Source organism: Pelophylax lessonae (assembly GCF_965119305.1).
Source record: "Pelophylax lessonae genome assembly, chromosome: 1".
NCBI lineage: Eukaryota > Metazoa > Chordata > Amphibia > Anura > Ranidae > Pelophylax > Pelophylax lessonae.
The window spans coordinates 128928030-128952895 of NC_138768.1; the positions used below are offsets into that span (position 1 = coordinate 128928030).

The window sequence follows — 24866 nt, forward strand, 5'->3', positions numbered from 1 at the left end:
TATCCAGATCAATATAAAATGAATCTAAAATAAATAAATTACCAGTTAGATAGGAAACAGTTAAGGTCCAAATCTATATTGAGCCCCCGAGGTTGGAGGGTCCCGAGGCGGTGTATCCATTGTGTTTCATTCTTTGAAATTGCTCTCTTGAGATTCCCTCCCCTCCAATGTGCCTCAACACTGTCGATGCCACAAAATGTAAGGCCCCTAGGGTCACAATTGTGAACCAACCTAAAATGATTGGATACGCTGTGATGGCGATATCCCTTTTTTATGTTTGCGACATGTTCTCGTAATCTCACTCTGAGTTCCCTAGTGGTCCTACCCACATATTGAAGCCCACATGGGCATGATAATAAATACGTAACATGGGTAGATGCACATGTGATAAATTTATTAATAGTAAACTGTTTCCCATACGCATGTGAATTAAAATCAGAAGTTTTCCTTTTACGATGTTTTGAGGTCCTGCATATTGCACATTTCCATGCAGGACCTCAAAACATCGGGACCCTCCAACCTCGGGGGCTCAATATAGATTTGGACCTTAACTGTTTCCTATCTAACTGGTAATTTATTTATTTTAGATTCATTTTATATTGATCTGGATAGTAAAACAAGGTTCACTATTTTTTCATTTTTCATTATTTATTTTATTTTATTTATTTAGATTTTTATTCTTTTGTATTTTTACTTTTATCTTTACATTTATTTCTATTTATATATTTTTTATTTTAATTTATATCTATTTTTATTTGTTATTTTTATTTTTATCTTTATCTTTATTTTTATTTTTATCTTTATTTTATTTTATTTTTATTTTTACTTTTAATTTTATTTTTATTTATTTTTGCACACTTCTAATATCACAATCGATTTCTGTGGGTCATGCATTAAATATTGACATTATTGTAATGCTTTTATAGATTTTAGATTATTTTAACCATTTTTAATAATAAAGATTGTTCTTATATTATCAATATTTCTCAATGTAAACAGGAAGTGAGGTGGTGGATAGAACTACTAAGCTGATTATATTTGAAATTTTTTGGATAGCCATAATTATGACTTATTTGTTAAATATCAACGGCGGAAGCTTGTCACAAATATAATTTCCTGTACGGTACTAGGGACACCTAGAATTTTCCATTAATAACAGGAAGTGGCAATAGTAAGCTTGGCGCCCATCCCGCCTCCTACGATTGGCTATATGACGAGTTAGGGAAGTATAAATAAGATCTGCATAACCGGAAGTGATGTCTTTGATAACGCCCAAAATAGGCGGGCGAAACGCATCAACGCACTTCCGGGCAGAGGAGCCCGGAACCACTGTGGAACGCACGCCGGCAGCGTACGCGGAAGTGGGATGACTTGTAGTGACTGCTTAACCCAATGCTGACTACAAATATACTTTTGTGAGTAATATTCTTATATTTATGAAATAAAAACACCTACGGGCTTCACTATGTCTGGCTCCTTCCCCTTCTTTTAAATATATGGTCGTGGAGAAAGTGGAGAGGAGCCATTATAGAGATATCTTAGAGGCTGTGCTTGATCCATCCATCCGTCCAGGGGATATTGTCTCAGCTTAAGGCTTGTCTTTACCCGTGATCTAGTGAGTGCATCCCCATAGGGGGTTTCCTTCCTGAGAGCACCTGGGCACTTATGTGAATCACTTCGAGCACTTTTCCAGCACTTTAGTTCCATCCAAGGGAACCATTTTGGACTGCACTTTAATTTGATTATTTTTGCACTATTGCATATGGTTGCACTATGGACAATTTATGATTGCACTCTTTTTATGCACTTTAATATATATGCATTTTGTATTTATTGATCACATTATGCATTTTATTTTGTATGAATTTTATATTTTTTGATCACACTACGCACGGATTTATTTAATAATATTTCACATCATATACATTTTTATATACCTGTTAGCGCTGCCTTTTGATTGATTTTAGTAATTCTGTTTTTTTAAGTGAGTAGCAGCTTCAGGACATGCCCTTTATTTATTTCCATTTATGTTCTTTTAGCGCGGATTTTAATAATCTAGTTTTACACACACACACACACACACACACACACACACACACACACACAATATATATATATATATATATATATATATATATATATATATATATATATATATATATATATATATATATATATATATATATATATATATATATAACACACACACACACACATATATATATATATATATATATATATACACATATACACGTGTGTATGTATGCAGGTATGTATGTACTATGTATGTATATATACAATATCTCACAAAAGTGTGAAATTGTATATGTAGCAAAGTGTAATTTCTTCAGTGTTGTCACATGAAAAGATATAATAAAATATTAACATAAATGTGAGGGGTGTACTCACTTTTGTGAGATACTGTGTGTGTGTGTGTGTGTGTGTGTGTGTGTGTGTGTATGTATATTCTTTGAAAGAAGTAAAGTTTTTATACAGTACTTCACTATATGAAGTTCTTCTTCTTTACATTGTCTGGAACCTGCCTACACTATTGATGGATATACTACTTATATGAGGAGATTTCGTTTACATTATATTTATATACCTACGGGAGAGTTGATTCGTGATTAACCCTTGAGGAGAGTGGATTGCAGGATCTGCCTGGCTGAGGGGTCTACCCTAAACCTTACACGCTGGTTACCCCTGTAGGGGTGCCTCCCTCTGGTGAGTGTGGGAATTATCGAGAAGGGAGCACTGGTTTCCTCACCCAGCACCCGCATCCAGGACCACCTCGGGATTCACATGTTTTGCTTTCCTTGAAGCCTCATCCATTTGCATACCACTTATGAACTTTCACGATAATTTTCTTTGATAAAGGATCCGTTTCTATACATATTATTTGTTTATGGACTTTTTTACTGGATCTTTCACATCTAATTTATACATATAATTATATGTGTATATACTGTACCTTTTTTCTGATTTTTCACCTTTCCACTAATTCCCTTGCTATATCTTTATTAGCATACCTGAGATCCCTTTTTTTCTCAGATCACTTTATATCATTTATTTATTTATACTTTCTCTGCCAATTGACAAATTGGCATAACCTAGCAATTAGCTAGTTTGCACACGCTGCTCCTAATATTAATTTATCAATTTTATCACTGGATGCTCACCTAGCCTTTAAATTTATTTAATTTCACTGTATTTATGTATTTATTTTTTTATATATATATATATTTACATTTTTAATACGATCTCTGTCACTTTATTGCACCTACTCACTATTACATATTAATGTGCATTTTTTACTATATTATATTATTATTAACTGTTTTAGCTATTGGTTCATTGTACTTATTTATATTCATTTGACACTTTCAATGATATACCGTATCTGATTTACCATCATTACTTATTGAAACACTATATCTGGCAGCGCCATCCACCTCACCATCCATTATAAATCTGATGGATGTGTCTGGGTTTGGTGATTGCGAGTAGAACGGTACTTGCCTGACTGCATTGTGCCAATTGTAATGTTTGGTGGAGAGGGATCTTGGTGTGGGGTTGTTTTTCAGGGTTGGGCTTGGCCCCTTTAGTTCTAGTGAAGGGAACACTTAAGGCGTCAGCATACAAAGACATTTTGGGCAATTTCATGCTCTCAATTTCGTGGGAACAGTTTGGGGATAGCCCCTTTCTGTTCCAACATGACTGCACACCAGTGCAGAAAGCAAGGTTCATAAAAACATGGATGAGCGAGTTTGGGGTGGAGGAACTTGACTGGACCGCACAAAGCCCTGACCTCAAACCGATAGAACACTTTTGGGATGAATTAGAGCGGAGACTGCAAGCTAGGCCTTTTCATCCAACAAGAGTGCCTGACCTCCCAAAGGCGCTTCTGGAAAAATGGTCAAATATTCCCATAGACAGTCTCCTAAACCTTGTGGACAGCCTTCCCAGAAGAGTTGAAGCTGTTATAGCTGAAAAAGGTGGGCCAACTCAACATTGAACTCTATCGACCAAGACTGGGATACCATTAAAGTTCATGTGCGTGTAAAGGCAGGTGTCCCAATACTTTTGGCAATATAGTTGTTGCGCCCTTTTAGGTCGGTGCTTGACTGAGTGTTTATCGTTTTTGGTTTCTCTGCTTAACAGGGAGACAGCTAGACAAATGTATATGCTATCTGCTCAGTATGCTCTGGTGCTGCTCATGCTGTCTTGAAAGTTTCACACTGGTCTCGTAGCTATTGGATGTATGGAACAGTGGGAGGAAACCTTGCAGATGAGAGCATGGATGTCTATACAGCCCTAGCCAGTTAGAAGGGGGTGTGCCCCGAGGCATGCTGTGTAACTTTTTCTATATGAAGACCACATGGGCTCTGGGTCTTCCTCTAGATAGAGAGGTCCAGGAGGGGAGATGCTGCCCCTCCTTAGCGCAGGCTGCCTTTTAGCCTCAGGTGGGTGACCTGAGGCCTGGAAACATTGAAGCTGCAACCCTTGGTTCTTGTGAGAGCTGACGAAGGGAGGATGTCCAAAAATCCTGTCTGGTACTACTGAGGAAGGCTGCCATTGGTGCTTCAGGAACCTTGTGAGTACAGACCCCACAGGGGATCACTGGGACTTGTGCTGTCAAATCCCCCTATGGGTGCTAGAAGTCAGCTGCTGGGTGTGAGCTAAAGGGGACACTGGCTAGTGTCTTGAAGAGAGCCAGCTTAAAAATTGCATAGTGTATAGTCAGCTTAAAATAGAAATTTGGGATTTACAAACACACATACCCAGTGGTGGGATTCAAAAATTTTAGCAACCAGTTCCGACTTTCAAGCATGGTGTCATTTTTTTTTTATCCAATGTCAGTCAGTGGTCCGATCTGTCCGCCGCAAAGTCGCAGCCCTGCTAAAAATCGCAGATTGCCACCATTATTAGTAAAAAAAATAACATAAATCTTTCCCCTAGTTTGTAGATGCAATAACTCTTGTGTAAACCAATCAAAATACACTTATTGTTTTTTTTTTGTTTTTTTTGTCGCTCTTTTTTTGATTATGGCACAAAAAATAAAAATCGCATAGGTGATCAAATACCACCAATAGAAAGTTCTATTTGTGGGAAAAAAAAACATTTTTATTTGGGTACAGCGTCGCACGACCGCACAATTGTCAGTTAAAGTAACGCAGTGCCGAATCGCAAAATATGGCCTGGTCATTAAGGGGGAAATCTTCCGGTCTAAGTGATTAAAATTAAAAGCAGAGAGTTAGTACGAGAGAGAGAGAGTTAGTACGAGAGAGAGAGAGAGTTAGTACGAGAGAGAGAGAGAGAGTTAGTACGAGAGAGAGAGAGTTAGTACAAGAGCGAGAGAGAGAGAGTTAGTACGAGAGAGAGAGAGTTAGTACGAGAGAGAGAGAGTTAGTACGAGAGAGAGAGAGATCAGTTTGTGTCTTCTGTCAGGCAAGTTTCCCTTCTGCAGCGGCCACACTGTGAAGATGCAGGGAGGAGGTGGGTGGAGCCAGACATTAATGTGCATGCTGGGTCTTCTCCATTCTCCTCCTCTGCACGTCATTGGTTGCTAGATGCCAGTCGGCTGGCCATCATAGCAACTAGTGCAGTGCACGGATTTTGAAATAAAAATATATTACCGGCTGGGTGGCAACAATATCCGGCCCGATCTCTGGCTTGCACCGGTTTGGGGAACTTGTGAAATATTAGTAACAGGTTCCAATGAACCGGTGCAAACCGGCTGAATCCCACAACTGCACATATTCCTATGTTGCAGCTTCAGCATGAGGCTGCAACTGTCCCATGTCGGCTTTAAGACTGAGAACACATGACGGCCGGTCAGTTCTCTTCTCAGTTCTCAGGTCTTGGAGCAGAAAGCAGTGACTGTCAGTCACTGCTTGCCACTCTGCTCCTCCAAAGCTCACTGGAGTGCTGAGCTCAAGAGGGGGCGACGCAGCTGGTTCAGGCGCTCAAAAACCAGGAGCCAGCTGTCAATCAGGTAGCTGGGTGCATCCCGACAATATGGTTGGAATCCCCCCTGTCAGGCTTATTGGGTAGAGTAAATAAAAGAAAAATTGAATTTTAGCATAGTCATATATAGATATTCTATTTTACATAGAAATGTTGAGCAGTTCAAACCTCCTTTTAGGAAAGGTGTCTATTCAACAAGTTTCAACAGACATGCTGTGTTGACCTAAGGTAATAAATAAATAGTCTGTTGACTTTCTTTAAGATAAAGTCTAGCTGACGCTATACCAGGAAAATCTTGTCTGTGTGGTAGTCATAAAACCTTAGTCAGTATTTTCTATGCTTAAACCCATTTAAAATAAGATTTACAGATCTGTTATAATCTTATATGTAACATAATATTAACAATGAAATATATATCTAACTAACATACATAGATATGTAGAAAACCGTTATATATTATAATTGTTTTATACTTGCTAAAGGAAAAGTTATACTGATTTTGATGACTCATCTCTGTCAAGAGAGGCTTTAGTAAACATTTGCAAATTGTAAGTTGTAGAAAGCATCATAAAATTTTGTTTGACCTTGCTAGGCTCTAGGAAGTCTGAGATGGTAAGCTATTTGTCAATATAAGGTTCAAAGTTTATTTGTAGGCAAATAATGCTGTCATACTGAACCTAAGAGCAATGCAATATTGCCATCTCTGGTGACTGACTGATACTAATTGAAGTCTTAGGTTAAAAAGTCATTTTCAATATATATATATAGATATATTAAATAGGATATGTTAAATATTATGGTGTTACCAGATTTAATCTTTATTCAGATACCTGGTGGATATTAAATGGAAATGTAATAGATGAGAGCATGGATAAATTATTGTGTTGTTTTATGATACTCTTAAATATGGAGATATCATCATTTAGTTTTAATATATCCATATACTGGTTGACCAAGAGGTGTCACCCAATGACATCACCAGTTAATGAATAAGATGTTCCAACCAATGGGGATCATGTCACTCCTTCTGGGTTTAACTTATGGTAATTTTAATAGTCCTTTGTTCTATACCATATAAAAAGAAAAAGCCCAGATGAGAGAGGGACATGACATTTGCCCAACATACATCACACATACAACACACAAGCTACTACAGCTATGCATAGACTCATCTATACAGACTCCATTTTGCTCCATCATATAGCTGAACCTTTGAGGGACGCCAAACTAAACTCCTCCCTAATTGGCCACCATCTTGGAAATGCAGCCATCTTAAGGACTCTGGTAACGACCATTCTAAGCTAGCAGCCATTTTAAATATGGTAAATATTCCTTGCCAATTATTTGATTATTATTCAATATTGTTTATGTACTTCCTTAAATGTTTTATATTGCATATTCAAGGGTAACGAGAGTACAATCCCAGCCGTATAAACCATATGTAGATTTTTCTCTAAAAAGCTGATTTTTGTTTTTATAACATTTTTATTAATATCAGATTTAGCGCATATTGGCGTATTAGTCTCACGTTTTGCATAGCCTATCCTCGCTTCATCTGCAGTGGAGTGACTATCAGTCTGTGCATTGCGCAGACAATTGTGGTCTGATTATATAGAACATTCATTTATGGTTTATACTATACCTGGAGAAAACGTAATCTTGTTTTATTTTTACTTTCATTATTGAACTACACATCACATTGCATTCATTGTTTGAAGTTCATATTTTATGTAAAGTTATTTTTTGTGTCATCTCAAGTTTGATCATTTATCGTGATTACATGTCTCGTGAATAAATATTCTTATATATTCCATACTGTAGACTGTTTTCACTAAGATTGGTATATGCTTTTAAAAAGAAATTAATCAATAAAAAGAATTCGCTACATATTGATTTGTGGAAGTAAGTGGAGATTCTCCTTTTGCACAGATCTTTGCTTATTGACATAAATAGACACTGTTATATTCAGAGCAGTATAAACATTCTGACATAATGGAGGCGGCCCAGCGAGATATTATTAATTTCTGACATAATGGAGGCGGCCCAGCGAGATATTATTAATTTATTATTAATTCTGACATAATGGAGGCACTGCTGAGATATTATTAATTTCTTACATATGCCAATCCTAATTATGATCATGATGACATAATTCATGACTTCAAAAAAAATGTTATTGATTGTGATGTTGATAGAAATGCCTTAAAAATGTCTACAGTAGGTAATGTTCACGCTGCCAACTCTGGCAAGATGTAAATCCCACAGCCCCAGTAGATTCGGCACAGATCATAAATGTGTAGAAACACCTCTCTGAGTCTGAAATGGTGGAATATGTAAATGCTGGTTAGAGTCATATATCAAAATCCTCAGAAGTCGGGCCAATAATGGGCATCTGACACTTGGGTAGAGGAAAACCCGATGTATGAACTCACCAAAAGCTTCTCTAACACCAAAGACGTCAGGAAGCGTGATCACATACTTTTAGAGTCATGCCAATCTTACTGTATTTCTGTGAGGAACTGCACCAGAAGGCTCAGCAAAAAGGAATTTAGTAAAGTTCCAATCTCCACTCCAAATAATAGGAAGTGAGATAAGGAACCTCCTTGAGCAGGTGAAAGTAGCCTCTATTGGGACACATCAGTTAAGAGAATGTAGCGTGAAACTGCAGAATGAAGTAGAACTGTGGCAGAAGTCCTATCAAGAAAGCTGTAATAAAAGCAAACATTTGAAAGAGAAATGTAATGATTAATGTAATAAGTAGGAAGTTTTGAGCAAGGAAAAATGTTTTCTAGCGGAAATTGCTGAGTAACCAGCAGTGGAAAATTTAGTTGCCGAGTAATCAGCAGTGGAAATAAATAAATAAATAAATAAAAAAATGTAACAGTTCAAGTCAGGACAGGAACTCATTAGTAAACAAATAGGAGAGTTCCAAAAGTTTATGGTGTCCATGCAAAAGGGTAATGCTTATTAGTCCTGCACTAATAATTAAATATTTAAATAGACCCAGATATGACTCCCAGTCTGATGGTTATGACCCAGACAAGGGGGGGAGTCAGGCAGAGAGTCCACTTTCTACCCAAGCCATTTCCTAATATAGGAGGCCAGAAATTGGGCAGCCATGCATAAATAGGTATGAGTCATATCAGGTCACTGCAAAAAGACTAGCACCCCTAAAAAGATACCATACACCTCCAGAATTATACGTTTTAAAAAAGAGTACTGTCCTGATTTTCGTTTAGAAAGGGTCTTTAGACATTATTGATCATCTTGAGGCCTATGAAAACAGCCTTTCTGTGTTGTGCCTCAAAGATGTAATTTAAAAGTCGGCCCACACATAAAAAAACCCTTGCGCTGCTAGAGCTGCTATCTAAAATCTAAAATGTACACAGCACCAAAGCCCATTGAATTTTTGGCTGTATTCAAAAGTGCCTAACACCCTTCAATGAAGGAGCCTGAGTACAACCACCCAGAATTTAAATCCCTGTGCTTTGAGGCATTGCCTACGTACATAATAATAAGTTTGGCAAGGGACTACAAGTTGGTGTGTTCACTGGAATGGTTGGTAAAAGAGAGAGACAATTTGCACTCCATCCAACAGACCAGTAGAGATGTACCAAACGGTTCGCCGGCGAACGGTTCCCGGCGAACTTCGAACGTTCGCGTTCGCCGCTGCGGGCGAACATATGCGATGTTCGGTCCGCCTCCTATACATCATCATTGAGGCAAACTTTGACCCTAAACATCACAGTCAGCAGACACATTCCAGGCCAATCAGCATACCTCCCTCCCACACCCTCCCACCTCCTATAAATAAGCAAGGGCAGCATCCATTTTAGATCATTTCTGTGTTACTGAGAGCAGGGAAAGTGCTGGTGCTGCTGCTGTTATAGCTGGGGACAGTTAGTCAGTGTTCCCGGTCTTGTTAGCCAGTGTTCTTGGTACACTCCTGCTGTAAGGACAGCACCCCAAAAAGCCCTTCCTAGGGCTGGTATTTGAGGTTTTTTTTGGATATATATATATATATATATATATATATATATCTATTGTCCCCAAAAGCCATTTTGAGGGCTGGTATTTGTGTAATTTTTTTTGTTTTGTGATATATATATATATATATATATATATATATATATATATATATATATATTGTCCCCAAAAGCCCCTTTGAGGGCTGGTATTTGAGTATTTTTTTAATATATATATATATATATATATATATATATATATATATATATATATGTAGCATGTCCAGAACCAGAAAAAAAAGATCATATAGGTGTAAAAGGGGTTCCCACCATCCCTGCTCTACTGAGAAATTATCTTAGGGTTAGGGCTAGGGTTAGGGTCAGGGCTAAGTTTAGGGTTATTTTTAGTGCTTAGAGTTAGAGTTAGAGGGGTAGGGGTAGGGCTACTAACTCTAACCCTAAGTATCTCACCGTAACCCTAACCCTAGCCCCTAACACTAAACTAAACCTAACCCTAACCCTCTAACCATAACCCTAACCCTCTAACCTTAACCCTAACCCTCTAAGCCTAGCCATAAAAATAACCCTAACCCTAAACCTAACCCTAACCCTAACCCTAGCCCTAACCCTAACCCTAACCCTAGCCCTAGCCCTAACCCTAGCCCTAGCCCTAATTCGTATTTTTTTCTGGTTCCGGACATGCTACAGAGCTGAAACTTCACAGGTACACTTTTTAGACCCCCCCCCCCCCCCCCCGATGCTAAATCCAAAGAAATTTTTTATTTTTATTTTTTTTTAATTTTTCCAATAATTGGCTCTCTATCAAAAAATTACAATTTTTAAGAACTTTTTTTGTGTGATCCCTCTCCGGCATGCCACAGTCCAGGTGTTTGTCCCCTTGAAACAACTTTTCAATTACTATTGTGGCCAGAAAGAGTCCCTGTGGGTTTTAAAATTCGCCTGCCTATTAAAGTCTATGGCGGTTCGCAATGTTCGCCGGTTCGCGAACATTCGCCGATGTTCGCGTTCGCCGTTCGCGAACAGCGGATTTTATGTTCGCGACATCACTACAGACCAGTGAATACAAAGAAAGGCGTGAGCCTGTCCCCAAAATTGTGGCAGAAACACATCTTTCTCCTCAAACCCTCACACTAAAAAAAAAAATAAAAAGGAGCAAGTTTTATACCGGATACCTCAAGGAGGACACCGGACACCCCACCAGTAAGGAGGGGGGAACAGAGGCCATTTTAGGATTTCCTTCCAAGGGGACAGTGCCCAAGGTTTAAAAATCTCTAGGGAGCATCCCCAAAGAGCCCAATTTACCCTTGAGGATGGAAACCCTCGCTATGCCCAATATCCTTAACAAAGGCTTAGGGCTTCCCAAAATGCTCGGGAAGATCAAGAGACATTAAGGCCCAGACCCCATGCCAGAACCGAGCAAATGGTTCTGATAGGGATCTGTCCCATCTGTCTGTACCCGAGAGACATAGGCACCGCAGGAGGCGGAGCCAACAATCCAATTCTGAAGAAGTTTCAGTGGAGTAGATGCCAAGTTGGATCAGATGATCACTTGGTTCACTCAGGGCACTGCAGCCCAGAATTAAAATAATTTCTCTTTAGGAACAAATCCTGTGGCCAGCCAAAGGCCACAAAATCCTTAAATGCCCAAGTGGTCATGAATCAGAGGGACACACTGAATGAAGGCATAGGAGACAGGGGTTCTCACACCATTTTATCCCCAGGTCACAGTATTGAGGATCCTGAAATCCCTGCCAGGGGATCTGGGTTGTTAAATACTAACTATCCTCCTATTTTTCATTGGTCACTTCATCCCTCTGACTCAAACAGGTCGCTCAAAGCGTGCATATTTTGAAAAATTGCCAATGACGGTGATACCTTGGAGGATCAAACCCTAATGACGTAATGAAGTCAAGAGGTTAAAGGTTGTATACGGTAACCAAGAAGGAATCCTCAATGTCAGGTAGTTTTGTTGCATACAATAATATTGTATTGATGCCCCAAAGGGGGAGATATAATATATTTTTCCTTCCAAGTAGTAGGTAAATTTAAAAAAATATATATATTGTATCATTATAAACAAGCAAAAAATTGGGGGAGCAAACCCTGAACATGTATATCTAAAGCCGGTGCAGCTATGGACCAAGCAACATGTATATTAAAAAAGAATAGCGCAACCATGCAAAAGAAATGGCTATCAAATATGGAGACAATCCATAAATAAAAATGGGGGTTTAGTCCGACCATATAGCCATATCGTGCTCAAGCCCACCACTGCGTCAAAGTACCCCATTATCAGTGGGTCCTACACTATCCATAAAAAAGGGGTAAATCCAGCCTCTCTTACCCTTGGAGACAACACTCCTCGCTGGGAAGGTGTGCTAATGCACTGCAGGGGACTCCTCCTATATCTACTGGATAGAGGACACCAATAGAGTACAGGTGTGTGTGGGGGATGGGATGCTCAACCTCATAAGTCTGGTCAGACCGAATACATAATAAACAAGCAAAAAATTGGGGGAGCAAACCCTGAACATGTATATCTAAAGCCGGTGCAGCTATGGACCAAGCAACATGTATATTAAAAAAGAATAGCGCAACCATGCAAAAGAAATGGCTATCAAATATGGAGACAATCCATAAATAAAAATGGGGGTTTAGTCCCACCATATGGCCATATCGTGCTCAAGCCCACCACTGCGTCAAAGTACCCCATTATCAGTGGGTCCTACACTATCCATAAAAAAGGGGTGAATCCAGCCTCTCTTACCCTTGGAGACAACACTCCTCGCTGGGAAGGTGTGCTAATGCACTGCAGGGGACTCCTCCTATATCTACTTGATAGAGGACACCAATAGAGTACAGGTGTGTGTGGGGGATGGGATGCTCAACCTCATAAGTCTGGTCAGACCGAATACATAATAAACAAGCAAAAAATTGGGGGAGCAAACCCTGAACATGTATATCTAAAGCCGGTGCAGCTATAGACCAAGCAACATGTATATTAAAAAAGAATAGCGCAACCATGCAAAAGAAATGGCTATCAAATATGGAGACAATCCATAAATAAAAATGGGGGTTTAGTCCCACCATATGGCCATATCGTGCTCAAGCCCACCACTGCGTCAAAGTACCCCATTATCAGTGGGTCCTACACTATCCATAAAAAAGGGGTGAATCCAGCCTCTCTTACCCTTGGAGAAAACACTCCTCGCTGGGAAGGTGTGCTAATGCACTGCAGGGGACTCCTCCTATATCTACTTGATAGAGGACACCAATAGAGTACAGGTGTGTGTGGGGGATGGGATGCTCAACCTCATAAGTCTGGACCCACTGATAATGGGGTACTTTGACGCAGTGGTGGGCTTGAGCACGATATGGCCATATGGTGGGACTAAACCCCCATTTTTATTTATGGATTGTCTCCATATTTGATAGCCATTTCTTTTGCATGGTTGCGCTATTCTTTTTTAATATACATGTTGCTTGGTCCATAGCTGCACCGGCTTTAGATATACATGTTCAGGGTTTGCTCCCCCAATTTTTTGCTTGTTTATTATGTATTCGGTCTGACCAGACTTATGAGGTTGAGCATCCCATCCCCCACACACACCTGTACTCTATTGGTGTCCTCTATCAAGTAGATATAGGAGGAGTCCCCTGCAGTGCATTAGCACACCTTCCCAGCGAGGAGTGTTGTCTCCAAGGGTAAGAGAGGCTGGATTCACCCCTTTTTTATGGATAGTGTAGGACCCACTGATAATGGGGTACTTTGAAGCAGTGGTGGGCTTGAGCACGATATGGCCATATGGTGGGACTAAACCCCCATTTTTATTTATGGATTGTCTCCATATTTGATAGCCATTTCTTTTGCATGGTTGCGCTATTCTTTTTTAATATATATTGTATCATTGTACAATTGTTCAATGTGTGGTACCCATGGCGATGAATACATCCCCATGTTGATGAGCCCCAGAAGTCAGTCTCCCCTAGGAAAGGTCGCATACATAGTCTCACATTCCATGGTGGTCAGATAAAAGACTGATCCCACAATGGAATAAAGGAGAACTCTGAGAAAGCTTAGATTACCAACCTCACATTGAGATGTCAATTGATGAGAATATATATTCATACTGTATATTTCATCCAATAGAGGGATATTAACCTTCCATGCCAGGTCGTTGATTGGTACAGACGATGATGTTTACCATAAATGCGGCAATCGGATGGGTCATCTTACTCTGCTGCAAGCAAAGCCAACAGAATACTGGAATGTATAAAAAAGGGGATTCACTCCAGAAATAAAGAGATTATTCTCCCACTCTACAAGACTCTGGTCCGGCCACATCTGGAGTATGCTGTCCAGTTCTGGGCACCGGTCCTCAGGAAGGATGTGCTGGAATTGGAAAGAGTCCAGAGAAGGGCAACAAAAATAATTAGGGGAATGGAGGACATCAGCTATGAGGAAAGACTACAAGCTCTGAACCTATTCTCTCTGGAGAAGAGACGATTGAGGGGGGATATGATATCAATGTACAAACACTGTACTGGCGACCCTAGCATAAGGAACAAACTATTCAGAGAAAGGAGATACAATAAGACATGTGGCCACTCATTAAAACTAGAGGAAAGGCGGTTTAACCTTAAAATGCGTAAGGGGTTCTTCACTGTAAGAGCGGTAAGGATGTGGAATTCTCTTCCACAAGCCAACATTTTTTTACTGCGTTTTGAATGGTAATTGCCAATACCATCGCAGTAGCTAATCTCTATATCTATCAAAACTTTGCAAGCTGAAGATGGAGATTCAAGGAAAATTTGAGTTTCTTTACTAGGAGATAGAAATTCAAAAGACTAACAAGGAACAGTTGTGACATAGCTAACAATAGCAAAGTCGCTACGAACTGACACTTGGAACTGCTTTTTCATTTCACCGCCTTGCTTGAAAGTTATGATAAACAATCCCCAATATGAACTACTCTCTTATAAAAGAGGACAAGACATTTTTCTTTTCTTTCTCCTGAAACTTCTGCCCAGTTATTTTTAAGGTTGGTCACCTAAATACTGGGAAGAAGGGGGGGAGGGATATGTCAGGCTTATTGGGTAGAGTAAATAAAAGAAAAACTGAATTTTAGCATAGTCATATATAGATATTCTATTTTACATAGAAATGTTGAGCAGTGGCGTCCATGTTGTAGAAGGTCACTAAAAAGTTCAAACCTCCTTTTAGGAAAGGTGTCTATTCAACAAGTTTCAACAGACATGCTGTGTTGACCTAAGGTAATAAATAAACAGTCTGTTGACTTTCTTTAAGATAAAGTCTAGCTGACGCTATACCAGGATAATCTTGTCTGTGTGGTAGTCATAAAACCTTAGTCAGTATTTTCTATGCTTAAACCCATTTAAAATAAGATTTACAGATATGTTATAATCTTATATGTAACATAATATTAACAATGAAATATATATCTAACTAACATACATAGATATGTAGAAAACCGTTATATATTATAATTGTTTTATCCTTGCTAAAGGAAAAGTTATACTGATTTTGATGACTCATCTCTGTCAAGAGAGGCTTCAGTAAACATTTGCAAATTGTAAGTTGTAGAAAGCATCATAAAATTTTGTTTGACCTTGCTAGGCTCTAGGAAGTCTGAGATGGTAAGCTATTTGTCAATATAAGGTTCAAAGTTTATTTGTAGGCAAATAATGCTGTCATACTGAACCTAAGAGCAATGCAATATTGCCATCTCTGGTGACTGACTGATACTAATTGAAGTCTTAGGTTAAAAAGTCATTTTCAATATATATATATATATATATATATATATAGATATATTAAATAGGATATGTTAAATATTATGGTGTTACCAGATTTAATCTTTATTCAGATACCTGGTGGATATTAAATGGACATGTAATAGATGAGAGCATGGATAAATTATTGTGTTGTTTTATGATACTGATACTGATACTATGATGGAGATATCATCATTTGGTTTTAATATATCCATATACTGGTTGACCAAGAGGTGTCACCCAATGACATCACCAGTTAATGAATAAGATGTTCCAACCAAATGGGGATCATGTCACTCTTTCTGGGTTTAACTTATGGTCATTTTAATAGTCCTTTGTTCTATACCATATAAAAAGAAAAAGCCCAGATGAGCGAGGGACATGACATTTGCCCAACATACATCACACATACAACACACAAGCTACTACAGCTATGCATAGACTCATCTATACAGACTCCATTTTGCTCCATCATGTATCTGAACCTTTGAGGGACGCCAAACTAAACTCCTCCCTAATTGGCCACCATCTTGGAAATGCAGCCATCTTAAGGACTCTGGAAACGACCATTCTAAGCTAGCAGCCATTTTAAATATGGTAAATATTCCTTGCTAATTATTTGATTATTATTCATTATTGTTTATGTACTTCCTTAAATGTTTTACATTGCATATTTAAGGGTAACGAGAGTACAATCCCAGCCGTATAAGCCATATGTAGATTTTTCTCTAAAAAGCTGATTTTTGTTTTTATAACATTTTATTAATATCAGATTTAGCGCATATTGGCGTATTAGTCTCACGTTTTGCATAGCCTATTCTCACTTCATCTGCAGTGGAGTGACTATCAGTCTGTGCATTGCGCAGACAATTGTGGTCTGATTATATAGAACATTCATTTATGGTTTATACTATACCTGGAGAAAACGTAATCTTGTTTTATTTTTACTTTCATTATTGAACTACACATCTCATTGCATTCATTGTTTGAAGTTAATATTTTATGTAAAGTTATTTTTTGTGTCATCTCAAGTTTGATCATTTATCGTGATTACATGTCTCGTGAATAAATATTCTTAGATTGGTATATGCTTTTAAAAAGAAATTAATCAATAAAAAGAATTCGCTACATATTGATTTGTGGAAGTAAGTGGAGATTCTCCTTTTGCACAGATCTTTGCTTATTGACATAGATAGACACTGTTATATTCAGAACAGTATAAACATTCTAACATAATGGAGGCGGCCCAGCGAGATATTATTCATTTCTGACATAATGGAGGCGGCCCAGCGAGATATTATTAATTTATTATTAATTCTGACACCCCAGAGCCTGGAGCGGCTCTGTGATGTCAACTGACAGCAAGCCATATCCCACTATAAGCCGACGTTGGGTCACAGGAGTGCAATAGCAGGTGCCCACAAGAGAAGTATGAGTCCCATCTCTGTCCCTTGGCCATCTGGGACTCTCCCTCCTGATTGGCTGAGACACAGCCATGGCGCCATTGGCTCCTGTGGCTGTCAATCAAAGTCAAACAGAATAACACAGCGCTTGCAAAAAAACATGATTAACCAAGCATATGGTGAAAAAGGTGCAAAATATTTCATATATAAAATATAATATATAGTCACAAATTAGTAACTAATAATTAAATAGTGTCCAATAAATTTCAAAAGTCCGCAAGTAAAATCTTCTTTCGTTAGAGACGTATTTCTGGTGCGGCACTTGGTCACGTCACTTCCGGAGCACTTCCTGGTTTGCCATGGAACGCACGCAGTCGCGGCGTTCCCGGAACCATCTACAGCTTTGTTCTCTGCTTTTATTTTCACTAGGTTGGTGAGTATATTTTTTGCCTATTAATAATAAATATCTTTTAACCACTTGCCGACCGCCGCACGACTATCTACGTCGGCGGTCAGCCCCTCACAGGCAAACTAACGTAGGGCTACGTTGCTTGCTTGTGAGGGTCTAGGGAGCGAGCGCGCGCCCCCGGAGGCGCGCTCCCGCGTGGTCACGGACCCCCCCGCGCGTGTGACCAGCGGACCCGATGTCCGCCGGCCACTCGGCGATCGGCGGGGGAGAGGGAGAATGTCAGGCAGCTTGTGTAAACAAGCTGCCTGTCATTCTCCTCGCTGCAAAGACACTGATCACATGGATCTACTATGTAGATCCGTTGATCAGTGTCCTTACAGCTGAAGCCACAGCCAATCACAGTAGAAAGCACGCCCCTAGGGACACACACAGCCCCTCCCTCCCAAATAAAGTTAACCCCTTCACTACCAGTGTATTTTTACAGTAACAGTGCATATATATAGCACTGATTACTGTAGAAATGTCACTGGTAACCCCAAAAGTGTCAAAAATGTCAGTCAAGGGTCCGATCTGTCCGCCGCAATGTCGCAGTACCGCAAAAAAAAATCGCAGATCGCCGCCATTGCGCGTTAAAAAAAAAACAAAAATGACAAAAATCTTTCCCTTTGTTAGTAAACGCGATAACTTTTGCGCAAACCAATCAAAATACGCTTTTTGCGATTTTTTTACCAAACATAGGTAGCATAAAACAAATTGGCCAAAAATGTTAAAAAATTTTGATTTTTACATTTTTTTGGGGGGAATTTCATATAAAAAAATGTGAAAAATATTGTTATTTTTGCAAAATTGACGCTCTTTTTTTGTTTATAGCGCGTGATCAAAAAATCGCACAGGTGATCAAATACCACCAAAAGAAAGCTCTGTTTGTGGGAAAAAAAGGACGCCAAATTCGTTTAGGTACAGCATCGCACGACCGCGCAATTGTCCGTTAAAGTCACGCAGTGCCGAATCGCAAAATACCCCCTGGTCGGAATGGGGGTAAAATCTTCCGGGGCTTAAGTGGTTAAACGGCTTCACTATTCTGGCATTTGGTGTTATTTCGTTGGAGCAATCCAGGGCCACCAAACTATAAGGATACCATACAGCCTATCCTATCAAGGAGAAGATCTGGCATGTTATTTATTCCACCAACTATAAGTACAGATCAGATGACTCTACCTATATACAAGCGCCTTTGACCCCTAACAAGGGTCCATCCGTTCTGGTGAGTAGGGTTCCTGAAGGGGTTCAAGTCACCTGGCACAAGAGCATGAGTGATCATCTTCCAGCACCTTTATATTTTGCACTGGAGCACTTTATTGCACTTTGCTTATTTGTCTAGTTATATTGCACTGTAGTGCACAAAAATATTTTACTTGCGGACTTTTATTGGACACTATTTAATTATTAGTTTCTAAGTTTTTACATGGTGAGCAGCAGCTGCAATATCTATTTTTTTGTTCTACACATTCTGTTTATTTATTTTAGCACTATAGTTGATTTTAGTGCGGGTTTAAATTTACTTTATACATGTCAATCAAAGTCAGTTAGCAAATCAGGAGAGAGAGAGGGGGTGGGGCCCACTGGCTAGCAATAGCAAGCTGCAGGAGGGAGGGGCTAGGAGCAACAACGAGGGACTCGAGAAGAGGAGGATCCGGGCTGCTCTGTGCAAAACCAACTGCACAGAGTAGGTAAGTATAACATGTTTGTTATTTTAAAAAAAAAAAGGAGACTTTACAATCCCTTTAAGGCTTCAATTATGCTTTTAAAGGAATATAAAAATTAGCAGGAGATTCACCCACAATTAAGCCAAAACAAAAATATATGTTTTGGGTGGATTGCTCCTTGATGTAATTTATTGTGATAAAATATTATGGTATTACTTTGTTATGTGAAAAAAAAAAACTAAGGTTGGTAGGTTTCACTAACCACCTGTGGACCGCCCACCGTACATTTTCTGTGGCAGGACGGCCGCACTGTGCCAGATCACATACCTAATACATGATATGACACTTCCGGGTCTAGGGTGCGTGCGGATGCAGCCAGGGACCCGCTGATTCTACACAGCAGGATCCCAGCAGCGGGTACTATATGTTTGCTGGCACCCGCCGATTACACAGGGCACAGGCAGAATGGCAATCTGCCTATGTAAACAAAGCAGATTGTCGTTCTGTCAGAAGGGAAGGCACTGATCCAGTGTTTCCAGCAAAGCAGGAATACGGATCTTCGCTTTTCCCTAGTCAAAGCACCTCCCCCTACAGTGAGTAAGCACAACCTAGACACACAGTTAACCTTTTGATTACTCCTGATATTAACCACTTCCCAGACAGTGTCATTAGTACAGTGACCGTGCATATTTTTTGGCACTGATCATTGTATTTGTGTCACTGCTCCCCAAAAAGTATCAAAAGTGTCAGAATATCCACCACAATATTACAGTCCTGCTAAAAGCTGCTGATCGCTGCCACAAGTTCAAAATTAGTAAAACGATTTAAAACAGCGTTAACAGGCATAAATACTCCCAATATAATAGATAATAAAGTGTACCAGTGCTCAAATCTCAAATCTAAAAATATATAAAAATATCCAATTCATACGTTAGTGTCAAATAAATACATGGTATTTGATAAGGTGCACAGGTAAATAAATTAAAGCGCATTCATAGTATATTAATAGTGCAAAAAAAAAAAAACATGCAAAAAGTGCTGGATACTGTGCGGTCCAAAATTAATAGTCCACTTGAAATTGAGCTAAAGTGCTGAAATAAGTGCTTGAAGTGTTTCACACACGTGCCAAAGTGCTTTCAAGGGAACCCCTTTTGGGGATGCACTCACCAGACTTAAAATATGATCAAGCCTTAAGATGCAGTATTTCTCCACAGTGCCAATAGGGATGGATGAGTTAACATAGCCTCCAACACACATCCAGCTTTCTCTATACTCTCTTCTTGGTCAGATACTCATACAAGAAAGAAAGGAGCCAGATATAGTGAAGCCCGTAAGGTGTTTAATAGATTAAAATAAACAGAGACTACTCACAAAAGTATAACATGTATCAGCGTTTGTGCACAGCCAAAAGACACACCAAATCGGTCCACTTCCGGGTACGCTGCCGGCGTGCGTTCCACGGTGGTTTCAGGAAGTGACGTGGTGTGATGATCGTCTGCCCGGAATTACGTTGACGCGTTTCGCCCCCCTACTATGGGCGTTATCAAAGACATCTCTTCCGTATAAGAAGACCTTATTTATGGTAAACTGACAGATCACACAGCCAATCGGAGGAAGCGGGGTGGGCGCCAAAAATATTCTTACAGCTTCCTGTTAATACCATTATGCTCTAGGTGTCCCCAAAGCAAACAGGAAGTTGTATTGGCAACTTGATCCCATGATTTTGATCAGACGGAACAACAAGTTGATATATAAATAACAAAATGTGAATTTAATAATAGATAATAAATTTTATACTGATATATTCAGCCACCACCTCACTTTCTGTTTACAATTAATGATTTAAAAATAAAAACTTACTTTATTATATATAAAATGTTAAAAACTATTTAAAATTATTCAAATATATTGCATAATAATATTATACTGATGTGCATGTCAATAATAAAATAGATACCAGAAGTGGAAAATGCCAAAAAATATCAAAAATTAAAAATAAAATTAAAAATTAGATATAAAGTAAAATTAAAATAAAATGATAATTAAATAGTAAATGAAAATAAATAAAAAATATAAAAATAAAATAAAAATAATAAAATAATAAAAAAAATAAAAAAAATATAAATAAATAATAAAAAAATAACAAAAAATAATAATTATAATAAAAAATATATAAAAAATATATATAAAAAAATTAAAGAAAAAATAAATAAAAATAAATGCTAGGTCTAAAAATGGATTACCAATTAGATAGATAAAAAGCAATTTAAATCTAAATCGATATTAAGCCCTCGAGGTTGGAGGGTCCCTAAACGGTATATCCACTGGGTTTCATTTTGTGATATTGCTCTCTTTAGGTTCCCTCCCCTCCAATGGCCTTCCACCTTGTCTATGCCACAAAAGGTGAGGCCACTGGGCTCACAATCATGAGCTAATCTGAAATGATTGGACACACTGTGATAACGATAACCCTTTTTGATGTTGGTGACATGTTCACGTAGTCTAACTTTTAATTTCCTGGTGGTCCTACCCACATACTGGTATCCACATGGGCATGACAATCCATTTTTAGACCTGGCATTTATTTTTATTTTTATTTATTTTTTCTTTAATTTTTATTTATATTTTTTATTTTTATTATAATTATTATTTTTTGTTATTTTTTTATTATTTTATTTATTTATATATTTTTTATTTTTTTTTATTTATTATTTAATTATTTTTATTTTATTTTTCTATTTTTTATTTTATATTTTATTTTATTTATTTTTTATTTATTTTCATTTTCTATTTAATTATAATTTTATTTTAAATTTTACATTATATTTTATTTTTAATTTTATTTTTCATTTTTTATATTTTTTTGGCATTTTTCACTTCTGGTATCTATTTTATTATTGACATGCACATCAGTATAATATTATGCAATATATTTTAATAATTTTAAATAGTTTTTAACATTTTATATATAATAAAGTAAGTTTTTATTTTTAAATCATTCATTGTAAACAGAAAGTGAGGTAGTGGCTGAATATATCAGTATAAAATGCATTATCTATTATTAAATTCACATTTTGTTATTTATAAATCAACTTGTTGTTCCGTCTGATCAAAATCACGGGATCAAGTTGCCAATACAACTTCCTGTTTGCTATGGGGACATCTAGAGCATAATGGTATTAACAGGAAGCTGTAAGAATATTATTGGGCCCACCCCGCTTCCTCCGATTGGCTGTGTGATTTGTCAGTTTACCATAAATAAGGTCTGCTTATACGGAAGAGATGTCTTTGATAATGCCCATAGTAGGCGGGCAAAACGCGTCAACGAAATTCCGGGCAGACGATCATCACACCATGTCACTTCCTGAAACCACTGTGGAACGCACGCCTGCAGCGTACCCAGAAGTGGACCGATTTGGTGTGTCTTTTGGCTGTGCACAAACGCTGATACATGTTATACTTTTGTGAGTAGTTTCTGTTTATTTTAATAACACTTCAAGCACTTACAGTGCCTTGCAAAAGTATTCGGCCCCCTTGAACTTTGCAACCTTTTGCCACATTTCAGGCTTCAAACGTAAAGATATAAAACTGTCATTTTTTGTGAAGAATCAACAACAAGTGGTACACAATCATGAAGTGGAATGAAATGTATTGGATATTTCAAACTTTGTTAACAAATAAAAAACTGAAAAATTGGGCATGCAAAATTATTCAACCCCTTTACTTTCAGTGCAGCAAACCCTCTCCAGAAATTCAGTGAGGATCTCTGAATGATCCAATGTTGACCTAAATGACTAATGATGATAAATAGAATCCACCTGTGTGTAATCAAGTCTCCGTATGAATGCACCTGCACTGTGATAGTCTCAGAGGTCAGTTTAAAGCGCAGAGAGCATCATGAAGAACAAGGAACACACCAGGCAGGTATGAGATACTGTTGTGGAGAAGTTTAAAGCCGGATTTGGATACAAAAAGATTTCCCAAGCTTTAAACATGCCAGGGAGCACTGTGCAAGCGATAATATTGAAATGGAAGGAGTATCAGACCACTGCAAATCTAGGAAGACCTGGCCGTCCCTCTAAACTTTCAGCTCATACAAGGAGAAGACTGATCAGAGATGCAGCCAAGAGGCCCATGATCACTCTGAATGAACTGCAGAGATCTACAGCTGAGGTGGGAGACTCTGTCCATAGGACAACAATCAGTCGTATACTGCACAAATCTGGCCTTTATGGAAGAGTGGCAAGAAGAAAGACATTTCTTAAAGATATCCATAAAAAGTGTTGTTTAAAGTTTGCCACAAGCCACCTGGGAGACACACCAAACATGTGGAAGAAGGTGCTCTGGTCAGATGAAACCAAAATTGAACTTTTTGGCAACAATGCAAAACATTATGTTTGGCGTAAAAGCAACACAGCTCATCACCCTGAACACACCATCCCCACTGTCAAACATGGTGGTGGCAGCATCATGGTTTGGGCCTGCTTTTCTTCAGCAGGGACAGGGAAGATGGTTAAAATTGATGGGAAGATGGATGGAGCCAAATACAGGACCATTCTGGAAGAAAACCTGATGGAGTCTGCAAAAGACCTGAGACTGGGATGGAGATTTGTCTTCCAACAAGACAATGATCCAAAACATGAAGCAAAATCTACAATGGAATGGTTCACAAATAAACATATCCAGGTGTTAGAATGGCCAAGTCAAAGTCCAGACCTGAATCCAATCGAGAATCTGTGGAAAGAACTGAAAACTGCTGTTCACAAACGCTCTCCATCCAACCTCACTGAGCTTGAGCTGTTTTGCAATCGATGTGAAAAACTGATAGAGACATACCCCAAGCGACTTACAGCTGTAATCGCAGCAAAAGGGGACTCTACAAAGTATTAATTTAAGGGGGCTGAATAATTTTGCACGCCCAATTTTTCAGTTTTTTATTTGTTAAAAAAGTTTGAAATATCCAATAAATTTCGTTCCACTTCATGATTGTGTCCCACTTGTTGTCGATTCTTCACAAAAAATTACAGTTTTATATCTTTATGTTTGAAGCCTGAAATGTGGCAAAAGGTTGAAAAGTTCAAGGGGGCCGAATACTTTTGCAAGGCACTGTATTTCAGCACTTTAGCTCAATTTCAAGTGGACTATTAATTTTGGACCGCACAGTATCCAGCACTTTTTGCATGTTTTTTTGCACTATGAATGTACTATGTATGCACTTTATTTACCTGTGCACCTTATCAATTACCATGTATTTATTTGACACTAACGTATGAATTGGATATTTTTATATATTTTTAGATTTGAGATTTGAGCACTGGTACACTTTATTATCTATTGTATTGGGAGTATTTATGCCTGTTAGCGCTGTTTTAAATCATTTTACTATTCTTCTTTGGTTTTTACCTAAGTGAGCTGCAGCTGCAGGAAATAATTAATATATATATTACTTACGCGCGGTTTTTAACACATAGTTTTACACAAGTTCAAAATTGTCAATATGGTTTTTCTTAAAGTGCAAACAATTAAAACTGCAGAGGTGATCAAATACCACCAAAAGAAAGCTCCATTTGTGGGACAAAAAGGACAAACATTTTATTTG

General features: G+C 38.3%; 1 protein-coding gene across 1 annotated transcript in view; it reads right to left on the reverse strand.

The window, feature by feature from the left end:
* LOC309561274 (proteinase-activated receptor 1-like) overlaps window positions 1-24866 on the reverse strand; it is a gene marked incomplete at its 3' end in the record, with an annotated part of 111838 nt that overhangs the window by 78481 nt on the left and 8491 nt on the right. The window lies entirely within an intron of this gene.